The following is an 18,657-nucleotide window of genomic DNA, read 5'->3' as shown; positions in this document are numbered from 1 at the left end:
AACAATAATAATAATTAGAATTTATAAATATGGTAAAAATATTTGTAATGTATAGAAATCATTTTTAAATGTGTTGAAAAGATTTGCATTTGTAAATCAAATGTTGTGAATGTGTGAATCAGTAAGTCTCAATTGGCTTAAAAGGTGCCAGAGCAGTGGGAGTTTTTGAATGAGGTGCCAAAAAATTCACAAATTCATCTTCTCTGATGCTTGTGTGAATCTCTTTTTGCAGTTGCAGATTTTTGAACCTGTTTTGACGCTCAATTAATGGACCAATAGGAAAGCTTTAGCTGGACCATTCAGATCACGAGGTTTGTTTAACCAATCAGAACACTAATTTGTTGCTGGCAGTCATAGTGCTTTTCCACCAAAATAACCCTGGTTCTTGAACCGGTTACGTTTCTGATTCTTGGAAACTTGGTTCTTTCCAGTGAGCTGGCCCGCGTTTCTACAAGCTTAGAGGGGAGCCAGGAATACGTCATCAGTTGGGTGCGTCGCTGCGGCTGAATACAGCATCAGTGCCAAAGATAAACTGTTGGAGTCATAAAAGGGGGTTTTAAATTTGAGCATTCCAATACATTTGTTGATTTGAATTTTACGTGTATGTAGTTGCTCAAACACAGTTAAAAATTCTGTTAAATCTGTGAGTATTGTTTTACAAGCTCAAAATCTTTTTGACCCTTTTTTGACTCCATAGCTCTGGCCCATGAGTCACACTTTGGGCAGACCTGGCATGTAGTTGTGACAGTAAAGTGGCTAAACTGAATTTTGTTGGATCTAGAGGCACATAGAATCGGGAGAAGAGAGAAAGGGTAAAATGTGGGATGTAAACAAGAGGCTGGGTTAGAGGCATCAGGAAGGCTGTGTTGCTTTTGGGTCAAGGGGGAAGGAACCTATGATTCTACATGTGTCTCCTGTTTTTGTGTTTTGTGCAAGAAAGAGAGAAAACAGCGTAAAGTAGAGCTGCCAATCACAGGAAACGTGGACATCCATATATCCTCTGAAATGCTAACAGTGAGTGATCCACTGATGTAGAGTAAGAAACAGTAAAAATTGGCTGAAATGAGCAGTGCAGTGCAAGGGGCAAGAAGGGCTTTTTTGATGTATATCAATTATGTATGTTTTACCGAGTGACACAACTGTCCGAATGTTTCTCCTTTCATTAATAAACAGCGGGTTGGTTTCCCAGTGATGCCACTAAAATCTGAGCCCCAGAGTCCCAAGGCCACACAGTCTCTTGGTGGCTAGGATCTCCATCCCAATCCTCTTGCCCTTCAGCATGGTTCTATCCATTGCAAACACCTATAGGCTGAAATAATAGAATTAGGGTGTCTTATGATTCTCCTCCAAGCATGTTGTTCTGTTCAGTGGTGCTAGTATAAATTAGGTGCTAAAAAGGTTTTGATTTTTATTTAGTAAATCTAGTTCGGTAATAAGTTATCATGACTGTCTTAACTGTGTATTGTCCAGGGTAGATGCATGTGAGTTTGGGTTTGTGTGACGTATTAGGCAGTCCCTTCCCCCATGCCTTCACCCTCACCCTGTCTCTTCACTGAACCTAGGGCATAGAGTAACACACACACACACACACACACACACACACACACAGAGAGAGAGTGAGAGAGAGACCTGGTCCATTTTATACTGTCAGCAATTACTCCACCATTTTGTATTTCTAGCTTATTAAGTAATCATCAACCTGGGCTCTGGAGTTTCAGTTCAGTTTTAGCTCAGTTTGTAACAGTGAAATTATGCAACAGTGTTTACTTCAAAATATATGAAAACTTAAAAAAAATTGTATATTGGTCTTGTATTTAATTTTTTCCTCTAAGATTCACTTACAACTTTTGGGAGCTTATGGTCCAAAAACATTTGAATTATAAATTTAATCAGAAATTATTCAGGTGTTTTCCATATGTATGAAGAAGAGCAAAATCTGGGTGACTTTTTTTTGTTTGGCAATGATAAAAAAAAAGAAAAAACAAACCTGAGCAATGAATGCTCATCCTGACTACAGACTGTGGTTAATATTATATAGGGCGGCACGGTGGCGCAGCAGGTAGAGCGGGTAGCTCCAGGGGCCTGGAGGTTGTGGGTTCGATTCCCGCTCCGGGTGACTGTCTGTGAGGAGTTGGTGTGTTCTCCCCGTTTCCGCGTGGGTTTCCTCCCACAGTCCAAAAACACACGTTGCAGGTGGATTGGCGACTCAAAAGTGTCCGTAGGTGTGAGTGAATGTGTGTGTGTGTGTGTCTATGATACCCTGTGAATGCTTGGGGCCCCCTCCAGGGTGTATTCCCGCCTTGTGTCCCACCCCAATGATTCCAGGTAGGCTCTGGACCCACCGCGACCCTGAATTGGATAATGTTGGATAAATTACCCTAACAGATAATGAATGAATGAATATATATATAAAGGATGTGGATTGTGGGGATGGTGTCATTCTCTCCTGCTGACGGTAGGTGGGTTCAGTATTTAAATTGGATGAGAGTGGTCATCCCTCATATGTGGGTCATAATATACCAGAGAATTTAAAGAATGCAAGATCAGTGTATGTTTTTCCTTCTAATTAGAAATGTAGCAAAATCAGTTTTCTATAGATAATAATTATGCTGCTATATTATTTTATTTCATTTCATTCTTAATTACATATTTTAGTTAACACTGATCTAAAACCTGTTTTTGTGCATCTTACACTTAAAATTAATTATTACAAGACTGACAAACAAAAGCTGGTCTGAGGTCAGTATTAGTGAACGTTTGCTTCTCAAACAGATCAGAACAATAGCTGTGCTCATTAGTGGCCACTGTAGTGATGAGAAAAAGGCCGTATTTCATTCTCCCCTTCAGCTGACCCCTGCACTGCCCCCGCCAGCTGACTCCCTGTCGCCTGGCAACCACATCCCATTATAGTGTCGTTCACCAATCAGCACACAGCCAGTACAAGCCCACGGTCTCTTTAAGCGCGCTCGTGCTGTGTGCTCAATAATGCTAATGAAGCTAAAAGAAGTAGTGATGTGTGCAGAGGCCAAAGGCTTGTTGTTCTGTTGTTGTGTTATGAAAGAGGTTTGATGTAAATGATGCAATTTAATTTTCTGTTTAAAAGTCTGTGAATTACTGTAGAGGTAATAAGGACAGTTATAACTGGTACTTATTATTATGTAACTACTACATCTGATTTACTAGTTAATGAGAAACCTATATTCTTATGAAACCTAAGTGAAGATAATAGACATGATCCATGCGGGTGCTTTAACTTCTATAACTTTAATAAGTATAGATTTCTTTCTGCTCCTTACTTGTATAACTCTAGAATAACTGAATGATAATTCGCAGAATTTAATAAACCAGATGTTAGTTGATTATGTATCTCACTACCTGATACTTGTACAGCCCAGCAATGGAAAGAAGTACATATCCTGTTTATTGAGGGTGATATTCTTTGCAGCAAACACACAAAATAACTTTATGCAGTTTCTGTCCTAACCTATTTATTTATTGCATCTTTGTGATTTTTTTAAATATAATATGTACATTTGTCGGTATGGACAATATCACAGCATAAATAAAACTGTTACACTGATTATGACTGGAATTCAAATCCTAACCTCCAAAAAATATTGAGTATACTACAAAACAACATTCTACATTAATTTAAGCCCAGTTTTAAGCCATTTGTGAGTCTTCTAGAATTAGATGATCGATGACACAAGAAACCAAACTACACAAAAGGTCACCATTAGATAACTAAACTGGTTTAAACAATGCGACCAGTCCCATCCACTAGTAAAGATACTCCCAAACTAACCGCTAGGGACTATGTGCATCCTACGCAGTGAAATTTGGAGAGCTCATCACGCTTGCGGGAGAACACTAACTGCCAATCCTGTTCCATTAGCTTACAGATGTCTTTGATTAATAACATTGTTGAATGATGGGTGGAAGAAGAGGGCCTTGTAATAATAAGCTGTGTGAAGCTTATTATGTACTTCTTTGTTTTAACAACTAAGAACATGGCTAATTCTGTAAGAGTGATTTTGTGTGTGTGTGTGTGCGTGTGTGTGTACCAGGTTTCCCTTACGTTATGGGGACCAAAAACTGTCAACATACTCATAATGTGGCGATTGTTTTCTTTGTGGAGACTGTAAGGTTGTCCTTACCGTATAAATCACTGCATTTGAAGGTGAAGGCATGTTTAAAGTTATTGTTAGATTTGGGGTGAGGCTTATGGTTAGGCAAGAAATTATTGTTAAGGTTACAGAGTGTGTGTCAATGTAATGTCCCCACAATGAATAGTAAATAAGTTGTGTTTGTGTGTGTGTTTGTGTGTGTGAGAGAGAAGAAGGTATGCGGATTAGCTGCTTTAGCTGGTCATTGTTTGTGAAAGTAGGAGGCGGAGAGAGTTAATTAGGATCATTAATTCTTCTGTTATTTCTGCAGCGCTTCAGTACTTACAATACACACTCGCCCTCTCTCTCTCTCACACACACACACACACACACACATACAGGTGCAAGTTCTCACAATTGTTTAGTGCTGCAGCCTTAATGAAGCCTCTGCAGTACTATGCGTAGGACAGTGGCGTGTGAGAATGTGTGTGTTGGTGTGTTTATGAATGCTTTTTTTGTTTGTTTTTAAACTGAAAGAGTTAAACTTTCTTTTTCTGAGATAATAATTAGGGCTAGGTTTGCGATAGTGTTCATTTTTTATTTCATAACATGATGTAATGATATATTCCTTCAGTCATATAGACATTACACATTATTTGATAATGATAAATGTTTGTTTTTCTTTTCATTTGGCTCTTGCAGGATCATGTGTGATCATGAATACATATGGCACACAACTATGATCTGACATCCATATAAGCAAATTTGTGTGTGTGTGTGATTATGGTACTATTCAGGCTAACATAAGGGGAATTGCTGAAACCTTTGGGAATACATCAGTTGTTAACACAAGGGATAAACAACCACACACTCACACACAGCAGTGCCCAGCTCCAGAGCCATGGATTGTGTATTTTGGTGTGAAATCTAATTAATAGATTTATTCTTCATCGTTTCGTCACATGCACCATATGACCAAAAAGTTGTGGACACTTTCTCATCCAACATTTCTGATTTCAAGGTTATAATTAGAGTTTATTTAACTGCAGCGACAGCGAATCTTGTGGGAAGTCTTCACACGGGATGTTGGAAGAATAACACTATGCAGAGATTCTATCAACTTTAACAAGGCACTTCACACTCTCACATCTTTCACGCAAAAATGATTCTCTAAAGAAGCCTCTGTTTAAAAGTTATTTAGGGAACCCAGTGTGGTTCTTCTAAGGCCTTGTGCAAGGAATTCTTTTTAGAGGTATTTTTAGAGGTATTTTTAGAGGTATTTAGCATTTGCTCATTGAGAAGATACATCTATGCTTTAATTCTAATGCCTATAGCACAAGGATGGAGGACATGCCATTTCTGGTAACACTTCACTGTATGTAAAACTTCAGTCAGGCTACATTGCACCTAAGGCATTTTATGATTAGTCTTGATATGATTCTGCAATAACATTTCCAGCAGATGGTAATATTAACAAAGGCTGCTTTAAAGAGATGCTTATGTAGGTTTATTTGAGTTGTGATAAAATGCTTAATTTTAATCTTATGATCAATGACCTCCAGTAAGTATTGCACGTTTTTTTTTTGACTCTCTGTCGATGTAGTCATCTCTGAACTCATCTCTTCTACTTCGCATTCACCTCTAGGCTGTTCAGCTCTCATCTACTCGTTGGTTTCTCAGCAGAAGCCCCTGAATTCCGTTCTTTCCTGGAGACCGAGCTTCAGCTCTGAGTTTAGAGACGTGTATGCGGAGCTTATTTCTTTGTTTATATTTTGCTGTTGTGTTTCAGCAAGAAAATAAGTAAAAGGCTCTGCGCTCTGCCGCGCAAACTCCAACACCTCGTGGTTCCTGTAACCGCGCGCACACAAACACTCATTCACACACACACACACACGCAGAGACACACACGCTGCTATGACGTTTGCGGAGTTCCCACGCTGCGTAAGCTCGGCTCATAACAACTGCTGCGTCACCAAACCGCCTTCTTTTTTTCCCCCTCTCCAAGCCAGTCTTCTCGTAGTGCACTGTCTCGATCTCTCTCTCTGTCGCTCTCTCTTCATTTCTTTCTTTGTCTCTCTCTCTCTCTCTCTCTCTCTCTCTCTCTATCTCTTCATGACTCTCTCGCCTTCTCATCTCCTTTTCTGTCGATGTTGCCCAGTCGTACACTTATTAAATGTTAGCATGGCTAGCAAACAAGCGGTAGATGAGGCAGGGTTTTTGTCTGTCATGCTGTTTTGTTTTCCGTCTTGTTTTGTCACTTCATGCATTCTTATACCAAGACAAACTGTGTTTTTCTGTTTTTCTCGCCTGTATGCGTTCAATGTTTTGAAGTATGGAGGCGTGAGTGTGCCTTGTGTTTGTAATTAAGGTCAGTAGAGAATCTGTGTGTATATGAGTGTGTGTGTATGTGTGTGTACGTGTGTATGCGAGCGTTGCCTGCCACGAACTGGCACTTGTACCCAGTGACCCTTTGTCTGGGTCATATCAGGACACCGGATATAGCAGCGAAAAATGCTGAATATTTACTATAATGGGCATTAAATGTGAAATAAATAATGCACAAAATACATTTGCTTTAAAGAGCAAGGCATTTAAGTGTATTTCAATTTGAAAATTCAGTTGAACATTAATAAAAACAAGGCATTCTCAAATTTCAGTGGAGTTTCTCCCAGAGTCCCTCAAACCTGTGCTGCTTCATGTGCATATTGACATGCCGTTGACCACTCTTTCAGTAAATCATTACCAACAGCTGGATTATAAACCTGCAGGGTCTGTCCAGACATGATCAGGAATGGCACATCAGTAACAGAAATTCAGAAATTACTCAAATGTTATTGTGCTAAAAGCAGTTGCGTTCTATCTGTTAGAATCACAGTCTGTCTGTTCAGTCATATATTTACAAGGGATTTTCTTGTTCTTAAAAATCATAAATATAGAAATATGTCATATATAAATATAAATAACCATGAAGGTGCTGCTCTCTGGAGCTTTCTCAGAAAATCTTGGTTGTTTTTTCCTTCTTTTTAAGGCATTATATATACTAGAGAGAGGGAGGCTCTCATGGTGGCTTTGTTATTGCAAATAGGCAATTACATATATGTTACTTATATTGAGCTGTTATTGAATTTCAGTATATGTGTATGTGTGTGTTGTTTGTGTATATATTTTACAAGCCATGTCCTGGATCTTTATAAAAACAAGCTCTATCTCTGTGTTTGTGTGTGTGTGTGTGTGTGTGTGTGTGTGTGTGTGTGTGTGTGTGTGTGTGTGTGTGTGTGTGTGTGTGTGCAGTGCAGCGTAGTCCAGTCCGGTTGTTGCAAACTGCCGAGACACAGATGGTCTTCAGTGATAGCAGTACATACCAGAGGCATTGTTTAGGACAGGCAAGCTGGAGGAGATAATTGACAAGCAGAGAGAGAGCGAGAGACCTAGAGAGAGAGCAAAAGAGAGAGAGAGGGAGAGAGCAAGAAAGGGAGGGAGCTAGAGAGAGAGAATCCCTTCCCCCAGCCTACCTTCCGTCTCAAGCCGCACACTCGGTGTGTACACACACACTGCACAGCACGTGCCCCCCTTCTCCTTTCTCTTCACCCATCCCCCCTTTCTTGTGCGTCTCTTTTCTCCCTTATTCTCTCTCTCTTTCTCTCTTTCTCCCCCCCCCCCCCTCTTCCTCCTCCTCCTCTGTGCTTTGCCCTAGCAGCAGCCTCAGCTCTGGCCTGCTATTGGACGCTTTACTCTTCTTTGTGTGCTCAGTGTAGCGTGACGTAGCTGTGCGTGCACGAGTGGGGGAGCATTTTGTGTGTGTGTGTGTGTGTGTGGGTGGGTGGAAGGGGGCAGTGTGTATTTGTGTTGGGGGACATTTACATCATGTGTGCAGTTTGCTTTTTTGCTCGCTAGAGAGAGAGAGAAAGAGAGAGAGAGAGAGAGAGAGAGAGAAAGAAGGAGGAGGAAGAAGGGAAGAGAGAAAGAGGGAGGGGGGGTTATGTGTAGAGTGCAGCAGTGATAGTGATCACACGGGCTTTAAATAAAACCCTCCTCTGTGTGTGTGTTTCTGTGTGTATATGTGGTCGATCCACGAAGGGGAGGAAGTGAGAGCGAGTGAGCGAGTGAGAGAGAGAGAGAGCGAGAAAGAGAACGAGGGGAGGGAAAGGAGGCCAGCGAATGAGTGAACATACAGGCTCACTAATGTTAAACAGGATTAAAACACGCAAGATGGCTTCCTGAATGGACAGAGACTGCAGAGAGGGGGAGAGAGAGAGAGAGAGAGAGAGAGGGAGAAAAGGAGGGGGAAAGAGTGATTGAGTGAGTGACAACGAGAAAGAGAGGGAGACAGAGAGAGAGAGAGAGAGAGAGAGAGAGAGAGAGAGAGAGACAGGCTTCTGATGGGGGATACGACTAGACGGTGGCTAGAAGAAAACGGCAGCAGGACCTAGAGGGTAAATATTCATTAACTCCGGGAAGTGAACTGTTATAGCAGAGAAACCGGTTTCTTACAGTGTGTGTGTGTGTGTGTATGTGTGTGTGTGTGAACCGGTTTCTTACTGTGTGTGTTTGTGTGTGTTTGTATGTGTGTGTGTGAGAGAGAGAGAGAAGTGGAGGGGGGGGTCATAGAGCAAAGACAAAACAGTAGAATAGCCAGACGGTGCATATGAGGGGGAGGGGGCTACTGTTTGTTCATTGTTTTAACATTAACAGCTTTCTCCATTGACCCTAATATAATATATATTTCTGTTTGTGTGTAATGCATTATTATCTTTTTTTTTTTCATTGACTTGTCCTGAATGGGACAGATGTATATTTTTAATATCATTCAGTATGGAGTAAATGAGGGGAGGTCATTGAGCAGAGTGTTATATAATTGTAGGAAAAAAAGAGGCTATTTCTGAGGCTTCTGATTTCATTGTGGCTGCTGTATGTGTGTGTTGGGCAAAGGAAAATGATTCATGTTTCCATTTTTGTTCAGAGAAATATAGATGTAACTGTTTAACTGTATGTAAATGTACATATTTACAGCCAATGTTGTTACTACTTATTGCCATAATGCTTTTAATTATACTGTTGCTTTGCAAATACTGTATATACATCAGATGTGAACTGTGAGAGATGGCTCTATATCTGTTCTGTGTTTTATTTCTTTCTCTCTCTCTCTCTCTCTCTCACTCTCTCTCTCTCCCTCCCTCTCTCTCTCTCTCTCTCTCTCTCTCTCTCTCTCTCTCCCTCTCTCTCTCTCTATCTCTCCCTCTCTCTCTCTCTATCTCTACCTTTGTTTTCTGTCTGAAAGGTGGAATATTGTGAAGACACCATAAAAGCTTGCGCCTTTTCTCCAAGCCTGGTAACAGAGGTGAGAACAACAGTCCGTCTGTCTTTACATGTCTGTGTCAGCTCAGTCTCATTAAATGACCATCATCTATGTCCAGTGTTTCTCTCGACCCTTGAATAAAGAACACACAGTCGTTTCAGTGGATGTTTATTTGTTTGAGGCGTGAACACTTGTTTGTGTGGATATGTTCTATGTGTACACAAGTTGACTGAGGATTTCTAATAAAGTGTAATGTAAATGACATTGTGTGTTTTGACAACAGTGCAAATTAATTCAGCAGTGCCATTAAAGCTTCTTTGAAATGAGTGAGAGAGAAAAAAGAGAAGGAGAGAGAGAGAGACTGACAGACAGCTGTACGCAGACAGCCACCTGTGACTTGCAGGTGGAACTCTTTTTTGGCTTTTGTGGTTCTCTGGCTGGGTTTCTATCTCTCCCTCTTTTCACTTGCTTCAGAAACACAATACAAGGACAGGAGGGTCAGTTACAGCCAATAAGAATTAGTTCCGTAATAAGGATTGGAATCAGAATCGGTTCCAGAATCAAGGTTAGTGCCGACATCAGAACCAGAATCAGAGACAACTATAGAATGAATCTGAATCAGTTCTTGTATTGTAGCCTGGATATGAATCTTTTCCAGATTCAGAATCAGAATCCATTCAGAATCATGTCCAAAATCTGGATCAGTTCTGGAACCAGAATCCAGAACGTACCAGAGAAAAATGAAAAATGACACGATGCGATATTTGTAAATACTGTGCAGGTGTAGTAGTGGGTGTGTTGTGGATGAGTGTGAGCGGCTGTGCCGAGAGGAGAGTGTGTGTGTGTTTTGACTGAGCAGGCGTAGGACCGGCCCGGGTTTAAAGAGCCGCGCGCTCGCCGCTTATTGGAAGGGAGAAAGCGAGGGAAAGAGAGAGCGAAATAGAGGGAGGCGTGAGCCATGCCTGGCAGAGAGAGAAGGGAAGGAGGCCTCACTCTTTCTCTCTTACACTCTTTATCTATCTCTCTCTCTCTCTCTTTCTCTCTCTATCTCTCTGCCTCTCTTGGATTGCTCATGAGGCGGAGCTGCCGAACTTTGCCGGTCATTTGAGGTAACGGGAGTAAAGTGAGTGGGTCATTCTCATGCGCATGCGCGTAGGAGCACGTGGAACACTGTTTATGGACTGGAGTAACCTGTAGTGTGGGCAGAGTAGTGACAGGCCCTGAGCCGTAATTGCCGCGTTTCGCTCGTCCGCTTTATCCAGCTTTCAGACTCTAGAACTGACCACTGCTCGCACACACACCTCCGCTTCCTTCCATCCAGGCTTTTATAAGCATCGGACAGCTCATGAGATCCCTGCCACGCGTCCCAGAACGTTCCGGCCAGCTGGGCTGTGGCTTTGAGGCCATCTCAGAAGCGAATGCTACAGGGTCAGTGTTTATAACTATGGCCAAAGTTTTATTAACCCTTTATTAACACCTTCAAACCAGAATGTTGTGATTGGTTGAAACTACTAAAATTTATGTAGAAACTAATGTGTTGTTCGCTTGGTATGTCGTGTCATTTATTATGACAAATACAATGTAAGCCCAAGTTTTGATCCCTGGAGTGATCTGCTTTTAAACTGTGTATATAAAAGTGTCTCTGACCTGTTTTAAGAATAACTCTTGTGTAGTTTGGCTTTGATTTATCGTTGCTCTTTGACCATGACTTATGTAACTTTATTGATGTTTGAATAGGGACTGTCCCCAACATTTGTAGCTGACCTTTTAACCCATTAAACCCACACACTCTTGCTCCTCACCATCAATGTAGCTTACAGATTAGTTGCACAGTAATTATTATGTAACTTTTTTTAACATTAATAACCAAATACTGTTCTTGCAGTTTAAAATAACAAAATAAAAATCAGTGATCTAGCTGTTGTTATGAGAGCTAATTATACAGCCGAACGAGTTAAAGTTTTTAATTTAAGCATGGCTATTTACACGTGTAAAATACTATGCAGAAGGCTATCTATATTTTTTGATTTCCTTTTGTGAAATGTCAGCTGGTGTTTGTGGCTGACCTGCAAGCCCACGCATTCTCATGGTCTATTTTAGCACGGCCCGATTTCTGTGGTTTTAACTCACACTGAATGCTTGTGTTTGTTTACTTAAATGTCAGCATTGCTGGAATAGCTGAGGACAGCTTTCCCATGTGCTTTAAAAAGACCAGTGCAAAAGACTGCACAAGAACATTTTTGTTTCTAAAAGTGCAAAATGCGGCCTTGTGTCTTTAAAGGTACCACAATGGTTTAATGTCCGCTAACAATGTGTACAATAAAATGAATATTCATCTGTAAATATCTGCATATTAGTTCTTTTCTTATAAGTTAACTGGAGACATACCATTTATGGTCACGCCCCAGAAACAGTGTATTTCTATTTGTTCTGAGAGTTTTCTTGGAATTACTCTTTGATAGTCCTTCATTATCTTTGTTTACGGTGGAGATAAACTTTCCCATGGATTTTAGATTTCAGATTGACTGCTTTGAAGAAAGGAACATGTGACTGAAGGTCATTATGTTTCTGCTTTGTAAAGCATTGAAACCGAAGTGTTTCAGTATCGCGTTTTTCCTTCCGTATGGTTGACGGTTGATGAAAAAAGGCATGATTCAGCGTTAAAATCCCCCTCTCTGCCATTTACCAGAACAGTGAGGTTGTCTGGCGACGAAAGCCGGCAGTGTGATAGCAAATAAAGTACAGTGGAGTGCTTTTGAACTTGAGAAATGTGAATACAAAACGACAGCCACATAAAAAAGGTCCGGTGGAAAGTGTTTCATAATATTTTTTGCGTGGCACTGGTGAGGAATCCCCACAGAATTATGGGAAAGGGTTAATAGTGACCTACTTTCTGTGGCAACAGTGAGTAGTGCATGACATCATGGCTGTAATTATAGCTCAGGACCGCCCTCAAGACTGTGGTCATGTGATACGGCAAGCGGCCATATGTGTGTGAGGGAGAGAATAGGGGAACTTGTTTGAGCATGAGATTGTTTAAAGGTAATGGAACGGCAGGAAGTCGTCCGTTTTGGTTTTGCTGAAGGCTGTTAAAGTGCCAGCCGCTCTTTCAAGTTGTTTCATTGTTGGGCTGCCGTCCGCCGGCATGATATATTTTAAACATTGGCTGCTTGTTGAGAAAGCGTGTCACAGCCAGAGTTTGAAGTTAATCTGGCGTTATGTTTTATTGATTACATCACATATGGAGGAGCAGGATTTTAGATCCTGAAAGAAACAGGATATTGAATTAGGATGTTACACATATGCAAACACTCAAATCCTCCTGACTGACATTAATCAAACATTTTGCTATTGCTTCCTGTATTGTTGTTTTTTATTTTAATCTTATTTGTAGCTTTCCTGAGGGCTTAGCTTTGATGTTAAAATGTATTGCAGACTTATTGTTATCTTTTTATTTCCTTTTGATATTAGGTTAATTTTTACCTTTATTGTTACATTCACGGGCAGCTTATTAGTTAGATTTGCTGTTCATGTCATTAATAGTTTTGTTATTAGCTTTTCTGTTAGCTTTAAAGCAAGCTAATCTTTGTTAGATTGCTATGCTAATTTGGTATCTAGGTTTATTTGTTGTTAGCCTATTTGTTTTATTGTTCACTGCACTGTTAGCAGTAGTTTTGTTTAGAGCTATTTTTATTTTAGTTTATTTTATTTTAGTTTTTTATTGGCTATTATCTATCCATTATTATTTAGTTTGGTCAGTTTATGTAGTAGATTTATTGTTGTTCCCTACTCATTTCATTGTTGTTTGCACTAGCTTTGCTGTATTGTTAGCTTTATGGCAAATTTGGTTTGCTCCATATTCATTTTTTAATTTACATATTTCGTTTTACGTATGGCAAACACTGTATTTGGCCTTCATCTTAGCTCAGATTAGGCAAACACACACACTCTCACACACACACACAAAGATGCACTACTCATCACATTTCTTGGAAATCTTCTTTGTTGGCATTTTCTTTTTATGATTACAGGGGCCGCTGCTTCCTGTTTTGAATGTGTAAAAATGTCAGGTGTGTGCGTGTGTGTGTGTGTGCGTGCGCGTGTGTGTGTGCATGTGCACGCACACATGCATTACCTGTATGTGCTAATTTGTTCACTGTCCCACTTTTAATGACCATTTAAGTAATGTCAGCAAATTTTGTGCAGGTATTTGTGTCATCTGTATCACTGTCTTTCTCTGTCTTTCACTCCTTCTCTGTGCCAAATTGTTCAGTCTTTCTCTCTTTATCTGTGCCCCTAAGAATCATATTCTCTCTGTATTAAGTATTCTCTCTCTCTCTCTCTCTCTCTCTCTCTCTCTCTCTCTCTCTCTCTCTCTCATTCCCTCTTGTACACACACATGTCCACGTGATGGCACCCTGCTCTGCTGTTCCTGCAGGAGTGTGTGGCTGCATTGCCGCAGTTAATGAAAAATGAATGGAGTTGAGTCTCCGTGGCTCCGCTGGCCCAGGGGTGGCAAAGCAGTGCCACTTTACTTGCCACTGCTCATTATGTCACATTAATCCCACACGCAGGGTGAGGCCTTAAATATCATTTGGCCAGATAGCGATGGAGTGTCTGCATTTAGGGAAGCATTTCTATTAAGTACATAGATTAGTATTGTCACTTATAAATAGAGCTAGGAATCAAAGTTTAATATTGCATTAAAAGCGATCAAAATGCTTCAGTCAATGAATGACTAAATGAAAAATATGCCATTGCTTAATACATGAAGATGCAGAGCTTAAGTTCCCCATTCTTTAGCACTTGGTCCATTCATCAAATTAGGTTCACTTCATTCAGTTGAATGGGCACAAATTCCCACAGACACATCACAATGTTGCAAAATATTTTCCCCTAAACCGTGGAGACCGTTATTGCTGCAAATGAGATGCCAACTCGCATTAGAATTGTCTCTCAAACGAGTGTATATGTAGTGAGAAGGCCACGTGATCACATATCGTTGCCGTGTTTGATAGCACTTAACTAAAAGGGCATTGGTGAGCTCAGATACTGATGTTAGACGATTAGTTCTGGGTCACAAACAGCACTATAACCTCTGCCAAAAGGTATCTTCCTGCAGAGTGTACTCTTTCACTCCTCCACAGCCCTGTGCTCCATACTCCTCTAACCGACAGCTGGCATTGAGCACGGTGACCTGGGAGCGTCCCATTTTTTGTTCGTTCTTTTCTGTGGAGATTATACAAGCCGAGCATGACAATTGATCCTCAGTGGGTGAAGCTTAAAGTAGATCAGTTGACTCATTGTAAGACTCATTCACTACAAACCTTTGAGGACACCTGCTCCTCTAGTGTTGATTGTGGCATCAAGCGACCTAATAGGAACGTATTGGTTGTCACTGAGGGTCTGCAACTCACGCAATACTGCAGTCCACAGTGCAATGATGAGAGAGTGGAGGCGCTGGCCCTTTAAATGTGGTTATGTCTGACTTGAACATATGGGGAGCTAATCTTAGCCTGACTCCTGAGAGGGTGAGAGAGAGAGAGAGAAACCTGGCAACAAGCCACCGTGCACAGCTCTCCGTCTCACTCTCCAGCCTCTTCCTTTATTCAGAAACAGGAGAATAGGCTCGTGGGTTTGACGTAGTTGGGTGTTAATGTTTTTTTTTTTTTGAACATTGTTTTCTCTCGAGTGTTTTTGTCATCAAGATTAACCCATTCGTGTATTCTGTTTTCTCTCAGCCAGACTTGTAATCCCTCCGTTTATGGAGCTGCATTGAAAAACACCGGTTAATTAAACCCAGTGCTCCTTCTGGAAACCTGCTGCATTTCCATCCTCTCTTTTTCTGTCATCCTTCCTTTTCTGTTCCCCCTCTTTTCAGCCCCCAGCATCATTGTTCCTGGTCTCTCTTCTGGCCCGGTTATTCTCTCCATTCCCCCCTCTCCTGTCCCTCTCCTCAAATTTCCTCTGTTTTTTTTTCGTCTTGCACTGTACTCTGTTTCTCTTCTGCAGGTTCCTCCCCCAGTCCCACCGATTTACTGACTTACTGAGTGATGAGAACGACTCCACCCTTCCCCCATCCCTCTTTCTCTCTTCCTCTCTTCTGTTCCCCTTTTTCTCTCTCCTTCTGTCTCTCTTTCTGTTTTTTCTCTCATTCCTTTTCTCTGTCTCCTATGCCTCCTTTGTTGTTTTCTTTCTCTTTTTCCTCTCTCTTGGCCCCTCTATCTTTTTCCCCTCCTTGTTTTCATCCTTTTCTTTCTTCTCTTTCTCAGTCTTTCTTTGTATATCTCCCCCTTCTCTTTTCCACCTCTTGTCTCTTTTTTCTTCTCTACTCTCCCCTTTTCCTCTCTCATTCTCCATCTCCCTTCTCTCTTTTCCTGCCACTCTATTGCTCTTTATCTCTCATGCTCCTCTCGTTATCTCTTCCTGTGTCTCCCTATATCTGTATCTCTCTGGCTCGCCTTGTTTCTTTCCCTTTTTCTCCAGTCTCCAGTTCTACCGGTTTCTACTTTTCTCTTCCTCTTCTTCTCCTGCTTGTCTTACACGTTCTATACCTCTCTTCTACTTCTTTTTGGGTCTCTCTCTCATGTTATATTTCCTCTCCATCTTTTTCTATTTCTCTGTCTGTTAATGTGCTTTGGTTCTTTCTCATTTCCCTTTTGATTTTTTTGTATTGCTCTTTTTTCTCTTTCTCTTTGTGTCTTACTGTTTTCTGTTTAACTACTTTTATCTCGAACTTACTCTCTTCTTTCTGTCTATATCTTACTATCTTTATTTTCTTCTGTGTTTCATTCCTTGTTGCCTTTCTCTTTTTTCTTTCTTTTTGTTCTTTTATTGTTTTCATTTGTCTCTATCTGTCTATATCTCACTGCTTGACTTATATTCTCTGTGTCTTTCTTTTTCTCCCTCTCTTTCTTTCCTCTGTACCTCACTTACTGTATGCATCTCAGTGTTTGCCTCTCTCTCACGCTCTCTCTCTCTCTCTTTCTCTCTTTGTGGGTAGTGTAGTGGGGGCTGGGAGGTGGTTCAGTGCTGCGTGCCGACTCGCACGTGCCGTGTGTCAGCCAAGGCAACACACTCATTCACACACACACACACACAGAAGGAACACGCCAGGTCAGGAATACACGGTACCAGAGGGAGGCTGAAAAGAAAAACCTGAGGAAAAAAAAGAGGAGTGAAAGACAGATAGAAAGAAATGTAAGAGTAAGTGAAAACATATAGAAAACAAAGGCTGAGAGAGAGAGAGAGAGTGATGGAGGTGTTAAAATAGCAAAACAATAGATTAGATGGGGAAGAGTGAGAGGGATAGTATGTAAGTGAACAAAATCAAGAGAGAGAGAGAGAGAGAGAAGGAAGAAAGGAAAGCTAAAGCTTTATTCCAATTACTTCCCTGACCCTAATTTCTGTGTCTGCAGCTCTTTGGTCCAACGTGTTGATCACATTTTTTTAATGGTTCCTTGCAGATGATTTACAAATGATGTTAATTATTAACATACTTTGTTGTTATGTAGTTGATTACTTATGACATATTAGTAAGGTAGGTTTAGGTTTTGTGATCCAGTTAAGATTAGGGTCTCGTGTAATAGATTCTTTAACAAGTTTTGAGCTTAACACCTTGATATTGTTTTTACTTTGTGGGTTTTTAAATGGTGTAGTTATTTACATAATGTTTATGGTCAGACCATTCCTTATTTTGAAGAAAATATACAGCACATTTTCCTAAAATTATAAAGAATGAAAGAGTAAAGGAACATTATTCATCACCGTGTTGGTATATTGTAGCTAAACACGTCTGAAGTCATATGTTAAGATTGATATTCTCTACATCCAAATCCAGGTAAGCAAAAATATGACCTCACTGCAAGAGTCAGCCAGGGGTTCAAGACAGCACAACTGGCCCTCCCTCTCCCCCATCAGTCACCGTGGCGCTAGCCAATGCCGACCTCTGTTAGCTAACATTACAAAATTGAGCACATGTCTCAGAGAAAGCTTGTCTTAGCCTTCACTCTCCCAGCTGGATATCTTTTGGCACTTTTGAGTTTCCATTAGACAAATCTATTCTCTGAAAATGGGTGCTGTTTTAGTCCCTGCTTAATCACGGTGCCAAGCGAGCAAAGTAGGTACTAAACTTGATGTGTGACCATTGCGGATTGGAGAGAGAGACTTTTTTAAATTGTGAAATGCAGACCTCCAGCACAAAATAACCACTTGTTTCCAAAGCTTGCGGTTGCCGTTAGGCACAGTGTTTTGTGATGTCACTGGCTACATTTTGGGGAAGGGGGCTGTATAGTGGAAACCAACCAGAAACCAAACATGTAGATCTGAGTACAGCGTGTACCATGCAGCGGAAAAGCACCATTTGTGTGACTGGGGGAGACATGGCTAACAGATGGAAATGGAGGATGTTATTTCTTAAATTTAGCTATGTTGTTATTGGCACTGTCTCACACTGTACTTTGACTAAATTTACATTGACAAAAATGTTTGTAGTGGTCTGAATGTTCTTTGTGTTTGTATGTGTGTGTTTGTGTTAATGTATATGTGTGTGGGTTTGGCTGGAGGTGGTTGACAGTGTTTGCTGTGTCAGAGTGTGTGTGTGTGTTTGTGTGTGTCAGTATGTGTGTGTGGGAGAGATGAGGAGATGAGTGGAGGATGATGACTCAGGACTGAGTGTTAAACTGAAGGAGAAAAACAGATAGTCACACACTGAGCTTTAAGCCATCGCTCATCAACACACTTCAGAGAATTCACTGATGGAGAGCTTCCCACAGGTCACTATGGTACTGCACGAGGTCAGCTATCTTATATACATCTAATATACATTGTACATACGTTTTATATTCGTCTTACATGACGGTTGACTTTATAGACATATCTGCTTTTTAACACATTTGGCAAGATTTAAGTGTTAATTTTTAGTGTTAATTACAAAGACTAAATGCACTAAGATTAGGATAAGTACAGTGGTATGTGCATAAGGAATGTTATAGTAAAGACTTTATTTATTTATAAAGACTGTGTTTTTCATCTGTTTTCAATTGTCTCCTTGTGGCAGAGGTATTATTTGTAGTTGCACTGGTACTGAACACATCCACATATTTGTAGGGACCAGGGACATTCAGGATGTCTGGAACTGACGAGCTTAGAAAATGTCTGCTCTTTTTAAAACAAGAAATGTATGTTACTTTAATGAATGCACTAATATTAGTTTGTATCTGTTTGTATCTTTATTATTAATTAAATAGGAAAAAC

General features: G+C 40.6%; 1 protein-coding gene across 1 annotated transcript in view; it reads left to right on the top strand.

Moving 5' to 3' along the window:
* Positions 1-8,473: 8,473 nt before the first annotated feature.
* LOC136678156 (methylcytosine dioxygenase TET3-like) overlaps positions 8,474-18,657 on the top strand; it is a 35,869-nt gene continuing 25,685 nt past the window's right edge. The window contains exons 1-2 of the mRNA XM_066656069.1: positions 8,474-8,539; positions 9,385-9,444. The gene's annotated coding sequence lies outside the window, so the exon portion shown is untranslated. The remainder of the gene's footprint in view (positions 8,540-9,384; positions 9,445-18,657) is intronic.

The sequence above is a fragment of the Hoplias malabaricus genome, chromosome Y (genome assembly GCF_029633855.1).
Source record: "Hoplias malabaricus isolate fHopMal1 chromosome Y, fHopMal1.hap1, whole genome shotgun sequence".
Classification (NCBI taxonomy): Eukaryota; Metazoa; Chordata; class Actinopteri; order Characiformes; family Erythrinidae; genus Hoplias; species Hoplias malabaricus.
This window is presented reverse-complemented; position numbering and strand designations above follow the sequence as displayed.